Source organism: Taudactylus pleione, unplaced genomic scaffold (assembly GCF_031769625.1).
Source record: "Taudactylus pleione unplaced genomic scaffold, aTauple2 ptg000593l, whole genome shotgun sequence".
Lineage (NCBI taxonomy): Eukaryota > Metazoa > Chordata > Amphibia > Anura > Myobatrachidae > Taudactylus > Taudactylus pleione.
In genome coordinates this window covers 402,983-409,142 of record NW_028284995.1, presented here as the reverse complement: position 1 = coordinate 409,142, position 6,160 = coordinate 402,983, and the positions used below count along the sequence as shown (strand labels likewise).

General features: G+C 31.2%; 2 non-coding genes across 2 annotated transcripts; both read right to left on the bottom strand.

Moving 5' to 3' along the window:
- Positions 1 to 2,179: 2,179 nt before the first annotated feature.
- Positions 2,180 to 2,252, bottom strand: TRNAF-GAA (transfer RNA phenylalanine (anticodon GAA)). Its single transcript has one exon. It is a non-coding gene; the product is annotated as a tRNA-Phe (tRNA).
- Positions 2,253 to 3,638: 1,386 nt separating this feature from the next.
- Positions 3,639 to 3,711, bottom strand: TRNAF-GAA (transfer RNA phenylalanine (anticodon GAA)). Its single transcript has one exon. It is a non-coding gene; the product is annotated as a tRNA-Phe (tRNA).
- Positions 3,712 to 6,160: the final 2,449 nt, after the last annotated feature.

Sequence of the window (6,160 nt, the reverse complement as noted above, 5' to 3'; positions counted from 1 at the left end):
ATCATACATTTAAGTAAAAGTTTTAACAAATTGTGGTCAGGAAGCAGTTAGTTTACTTCAAATTTTCATAATAGAGTAGCATTATGGACAACATGAAAACAATATTTAAGCTGTATTTATGCACCGTGTTGCTAAATAAACATTCTCATCATTTAGAAGTTACTACTGAATACTCAACTATGTTAAGAAACGATGCTGTTTACATTTGAAATACTTAAAAACTGATAACTGATTAAGGAAAGAAGAAAAAAGGTGCTGAAACATGCTGAAACCCGGGACCTTTAGATCTTCAGTCTAACGCTCTCCCAACTGAGTTATTTCGGCAAAGTCTGTGTGTTGCAAAAGTCACTAAGACCTCAACTGAGCTATGTTTGCATGGTTACACAAGGTTTAGTATCAATATTTTTCTGTCATCATGATTGCATGAAATGAAAAGAAAATATGTGTTTTATACTGTATAACCCTTAATTATACATTTAAGTAAAAGTTTTAACAAATTGTGGTCAGGAAGCATTGTTAGATTACTTCAAATTTTCATAATAACGTAGCATGACGGACAACATGAAAACAATATTTAAGCTGTATTTATGCACCGTGTTGTTAATTAAACATTCTCATCATTTAGAAGTTACTACTGAATACTCAACTATGTTAAGAAATGATGTTGTTTAAATTTGAAATAATTAAATACTGATAACTACTCAAGGAAAAAGAAAAAAGGTACTCAACCATGCTGAGACCCGGGACCTTTAGATCTTCAGTCTAATGCTCTCCCAACTGAGCTATTTTGGCAAAGTCTGTGTATGGGAAAAGTCACTAAGACCTCAACTGAGCTATGTTTGCATGCTTACACAAGGTTTAGTATCAATATTTTTCTGTCATCATGATTGCATGAAATGAAAAGAAAATATGTGTTTTATACTGTAAATATATCCATTACAAACCCTTAATCATACATTTAAGTAAAAGTTTTAACAAATTGTGGTCAGGAAGCATTGTTAGATTACTTCAAATTGTCATAATACTTAGAGTAGCATGACTTACAACATGAAAACAATATTTAAGCTGTATTTATGCACCGTGTTGTTAATTAAACATTCTCGTCATTTAGAAGTTACTACTGAATACTCCACTATGTTAAGAAATGATGTTGTTTAAATTTGAAATAATTAAGTTCTGATCACTACTCAAGGAAAAAAGAAAAATGCACTCAAGCATGCCGAAACCCGGGATCGAAACAGGGACCTTTAGATCTTCAGTCTAACGCTCTCCCAACTGAGCTATTTTGGCAAGGTCGGTGTATGGCAAAAGTTACTAAGACCTCAACTGAGCTATGTTTGCATGGTTACACAAGGTTAATTAGCAAAATTTTTCTGTCATCATTATTGCATGAAATGAAGAGAAAAGATGTGTTTTATACTGTAAATATATAAATTACAAACCCTTAATCATACATTTAAGTAAAAGTTTTAACAAATTGTGGTCAGGAAGCAGTTAGTTTACTTCAAATTTTCATAATAGAGTAGCATTATGGACAACATGAAAACAATATTTAAGCTGTATTTATGCACCGTGTTGCTAAATAAACATTCTCATCATTTAGAAGTTACTACTGAATACTCAACTATGTTAAGAAACGATGCTGTTTACATTTGAAATACTTAAAAACTGATAACTGCTTAAGGAAAGAAGAAAAAAGGTACTGAAACATGCTGAAACCCGGGACCTTTAGATCTTCAGTCTAACGCTCTCCCAACTGAGTTATTTCGGCAAAGTCTGTGTGTGGCAAAAGTCACTAAGACCTCAACTGAGCTATGTTTGCATGTTTACACAAGGTTTAGTATCAATATTTTTCTGTCATCATGATTGCATGAAATGAAAAGAAAATATGTGTTTTATACTGTATAACCCATAATTATACATTTAAGTAAAAGTTTTAACAAATTGTGGTCAGGAAGCATTGTTAGATTACTTCAAATTTTCATAATAACGTAGCATGACGGACAACATGAAAACAATATTTAAGCTGTATTTATGCACCGTGTTGTTAACTAAACATTCTCATCATTTAGAAGTTACTACTGAATACTCAACTATGTTAAGAAATGATGTTGTTTAAATTTTAAATAATTAAATTCTTATCAATAATCAAGAAAAAAAGAAAAAATGCACTCAAAAATGCCGAAACCCGGGATTGAACCAGGGACCTTTAGATCTTCAGTCTAACGCTCTCCCAACTGAGCTATTTTGGCAAGGTCAGTGTATGGCAAAAGTCACTAAGACCTCAACTGAGCTATGTTTGCATGGTTACACAAAGTTTAGTATCAATATTTTTCTGTCATCATGATTGCATGAAATGAAGAGAAAAGATGTGTTTTATACTGTAAATATATAAGTTACAAACCCTTAATCGTACATTTAAGTAAAAGTTTTAACAAATTGTGGTCAGTAAACAGTTAGTTTACTTCAAATTTTCATAATAGAGTAGCATGACGGACAACATGAAAACAATATTTAAGCTGTATTTATGCACCATGTTATTAAATAAACATTCTCATCATTTAGAAGGTACTACTGAATACTCAACTATGTTAAGAAATGATGTTGTTTACATTTGAAATAATTAAATACTGATAACTACTCAAGGAAAAAGAAAAAAGGTACTCAACCATGCTGAGACCCGGGACCTTTAGATCTTCAGTCTAATGCTCTCCCAACTGAGCTATTTTGGCAAAGTCTGTGTATGGGAAAAGTCACTAAGACCTCAACTGAGCTATGTTTGCATGCTTACACAAGGTTAAGCATCAATATTTTTCTGACATCATGGTTGTATGAAATAAAAAGAAAATATGTGTTTTATAATGTAAATATATCCATTACAAACCCTTAATCATACATTTAAGTAAAAGTTTTAACAAATTGTGGTCAGGAAGCATTGTTATATTACTTCAAATTTTCATAATAGTTAAAGTAGCATAACTTACAAAATGAAAACAATATTTAAGCTGTATTTATGCACTGTGTTGTTAATTAAACATTCTCATCATTTAGAAGTGACTACTGAATACTCAACTATGTTAAGAAATGATGTTGTTTAAATTTGAAATAATTAAATTCTGATCACTACTCAAGGAAAAAAGAAAAAATGCACTCAAACATCCCGAAACCCGGGATCGAAGCAGGGACCTTTAGATCTTCAATCTAACGCTCTCCCAACTGAGCTATTTCGGCTAAGCTGGTGTATGGCAAAAGTCACTAAGACCTCAACTGAGCTATGTTTGCATGGATAGACAAGGTTTACTATCAACATTTTTCTGTCATCATGATTGCATGAAATGAAAAGAAAATATGTGTTTTATACTGTATAACCCTTAATTATACATTTAAGTAAAAGTATTAACAAATTGTGGTCAGGAAGCATTGTTAGATTACTTCAATTTTTCATAATAGAGTATCATGATGGACAACATGAAAACAATATTTAATCTGTATTTATGCACCGTGTTGTTAAATAAACATTCTCATCATTTAGAAGTTACTACTGAATACTCAACTATGTTAAGAAATTATGTTGTTTAAATTTGAAATAATTTAATTCTGATCACTACTCAAGTAAAAAATAAAAATGCACTCAAACATGCCGAAACCCGGGATCGAACCAGGGACCTTTAGATCTTCAGTCTAACGCTCTCCCAACTGAGCTATTTCGGCAAGGTCAGTGTATGGCAAAAGTCACTAAGACCTCAACTGAGCTATGTTTGCATGGTTACACAAGGTTAAGTATCAATATTTTTCTGTCATCATGATTGCATGAAATGAAGAGAAAAGTTGTGTTTTATACTGTAAATATATAAATTACAAACCCTTCATCGTACATTTAAGTAAAAGTTTTAACAAATTGTGGTCAGGAAGCAGTTAGTTTACTTCAAATTTTCATAATAGAGTAGCATGATGGACAACATGAAAACAATTTTTAAGCTGTATTTATGCACCGTGTTGTTAAATAAACATTCTCATCATTTAGAAGATACTACTGAATACTCAACTATGTTAAGAAAAGATGTTGTTTACATTTGAAATAATTAAATACTGATAACTACTCAAGGAAAAAAGAAAAAATTTACTCAAACATGAAGAAACCTGGGACCTTTAGATCTTCTGTCTAATGCTCTCCCAACTGAGCTATTTCTTCAAAGTCTGTCTATGGCAAAAGTCACTAAGACATCAACTGAGCTATGTTTGCATGGTTACACAAGGTTTAGTATCAATATTTTTCTGTCATCATGATTGCATGAAATGAAAAGAAAATATATGTTTTATACTGTAAATATATCCATTACAAACCCTTAATCATACATTTAAGTAAAAGCTTTAACAAATTGTGGTCAGGAAGCATTGTTAGATTACTTCAAATGTTCATAATAGTTAGAGTAGCATGACTTACAACATGAAAACAATATTTAAGCTGTATTCATGCACCGTGTTGTTAATTAAACATTCTCATCATTTAGAAGTTACTACTGAATACTCAACTATGTTAAGAAATGATGTTGTTTAAATTTGAAATAATTAAATTCTGATCACTACTCAAGGAAAAAAGAAAAGATGCACTCAAACATGCCAAAACTCGGGATCAAACCAGGGACCTTTAGATCTTCAGTCTAACGCTCTCCCAACTGAGCTATTTCAGCAAGGTCAGTGTATGGCAAAGTCACTAAGACCTCAACTGAGCTATGTTTGCATGGTTACACAAGGTTAAGTATCAATATTTTTCTGTCATCATGATTGCATGAAATAAAAAGAAAATATGTGTTTTGTACTATAAATATATCCATTACAAACCCTTAATCATACATTTAAATAAAAGCTTTAACAAATTGTGGTCAGGAAGCATTGTTAGATTACTTCAAATTTTCATAATAGTTAGAGTAGCATGACTTACAACATGAAAACAATATTTAAGCTGTATTTATGCACCGTGTTATTAAATAAACATTCTCATCATTTAGAAGATACTACTGAATACTCAACTATGTTAAGAAATGATGTTGTTTACATTTGAAATAATTAAATACTGATAACTACTCAAGGAAAAAAGAAAAAATGTACTCAAACATGCTGAGACCCTGGACCTTTAGATCTTCAGTCTAATGCTCTCCCAACTGAGCTATGTTTGCATGGTTACACAAGGTTTAGAATCAATATTTTTCTGTCATCAAGATTGCATGAAATGAAAAGAAAATATGTGTTTTATACTGTATAACCCTTAATTATACATTTAAGTAAAAGTTTTAACAAATTGTGGTCTGAAAACATTGTTAGATTACTTCAAATTTTCATAATAGAATAGCATGACGGACAACATGAAAACAATATTTAAGCTGTATTTATGCACCGTGTTGTTAAATAAACATTCTCATCATTTAGAAGATACTACTGAATACTCAACTATGTTAAGAAATGATGTTGTTTACATTTGAAATAATTAAATACTGATAACTGCTCAAGGAAAAAAGAAAAAATGTACTCAAACATGCTGAAACCCGGGACCTTTAGATCTTCAGTCTAACGCTCTCCCAACTGAGCAATTTCGTCAAAGTCTGTGTATGGCAAAAGTCACTAAGACCTCAACTGAGCTATGTTTGCTTGGTTACACAAAGATTAGTATCAATATTTTTCTGTCATCATGATTGCATGAAATGAAGAGAAAAGATGTGTTTTATACTGTAAATATATAAATTACAAACCCTTAATCGCACATTTAAGTAAAAGTTTTAACAAATTGTGGTCAGTAAACAGTTAGTTTACTTCAAATTTTCATAATAGAGTAGCATGACGGACAACATGAAAACAATATTTAAGCTGTATTTATGCACCGTGTTATTAAATAAACATTCTCATCATTTAGAAGGTACTACTGAATACTCAACTATGTTAAGAAATGATGTTGTTTACATTTGAAATAATTAAATACTGATAACTATTCAAGGAAAAAGAAAAAAGCTTCTCAACCATGCTGAGACCCAGGACCTTTAGATCTTCTGTCTAACGCTCTCCCAACTGAGCTATTTCTTCAAAGTCTGTCTATGGCAAAAGTCACTAAGACATCAACTGAGCTATGTTTGCATGGTTACACAAGGTTTAGTATCAATATTTTTCT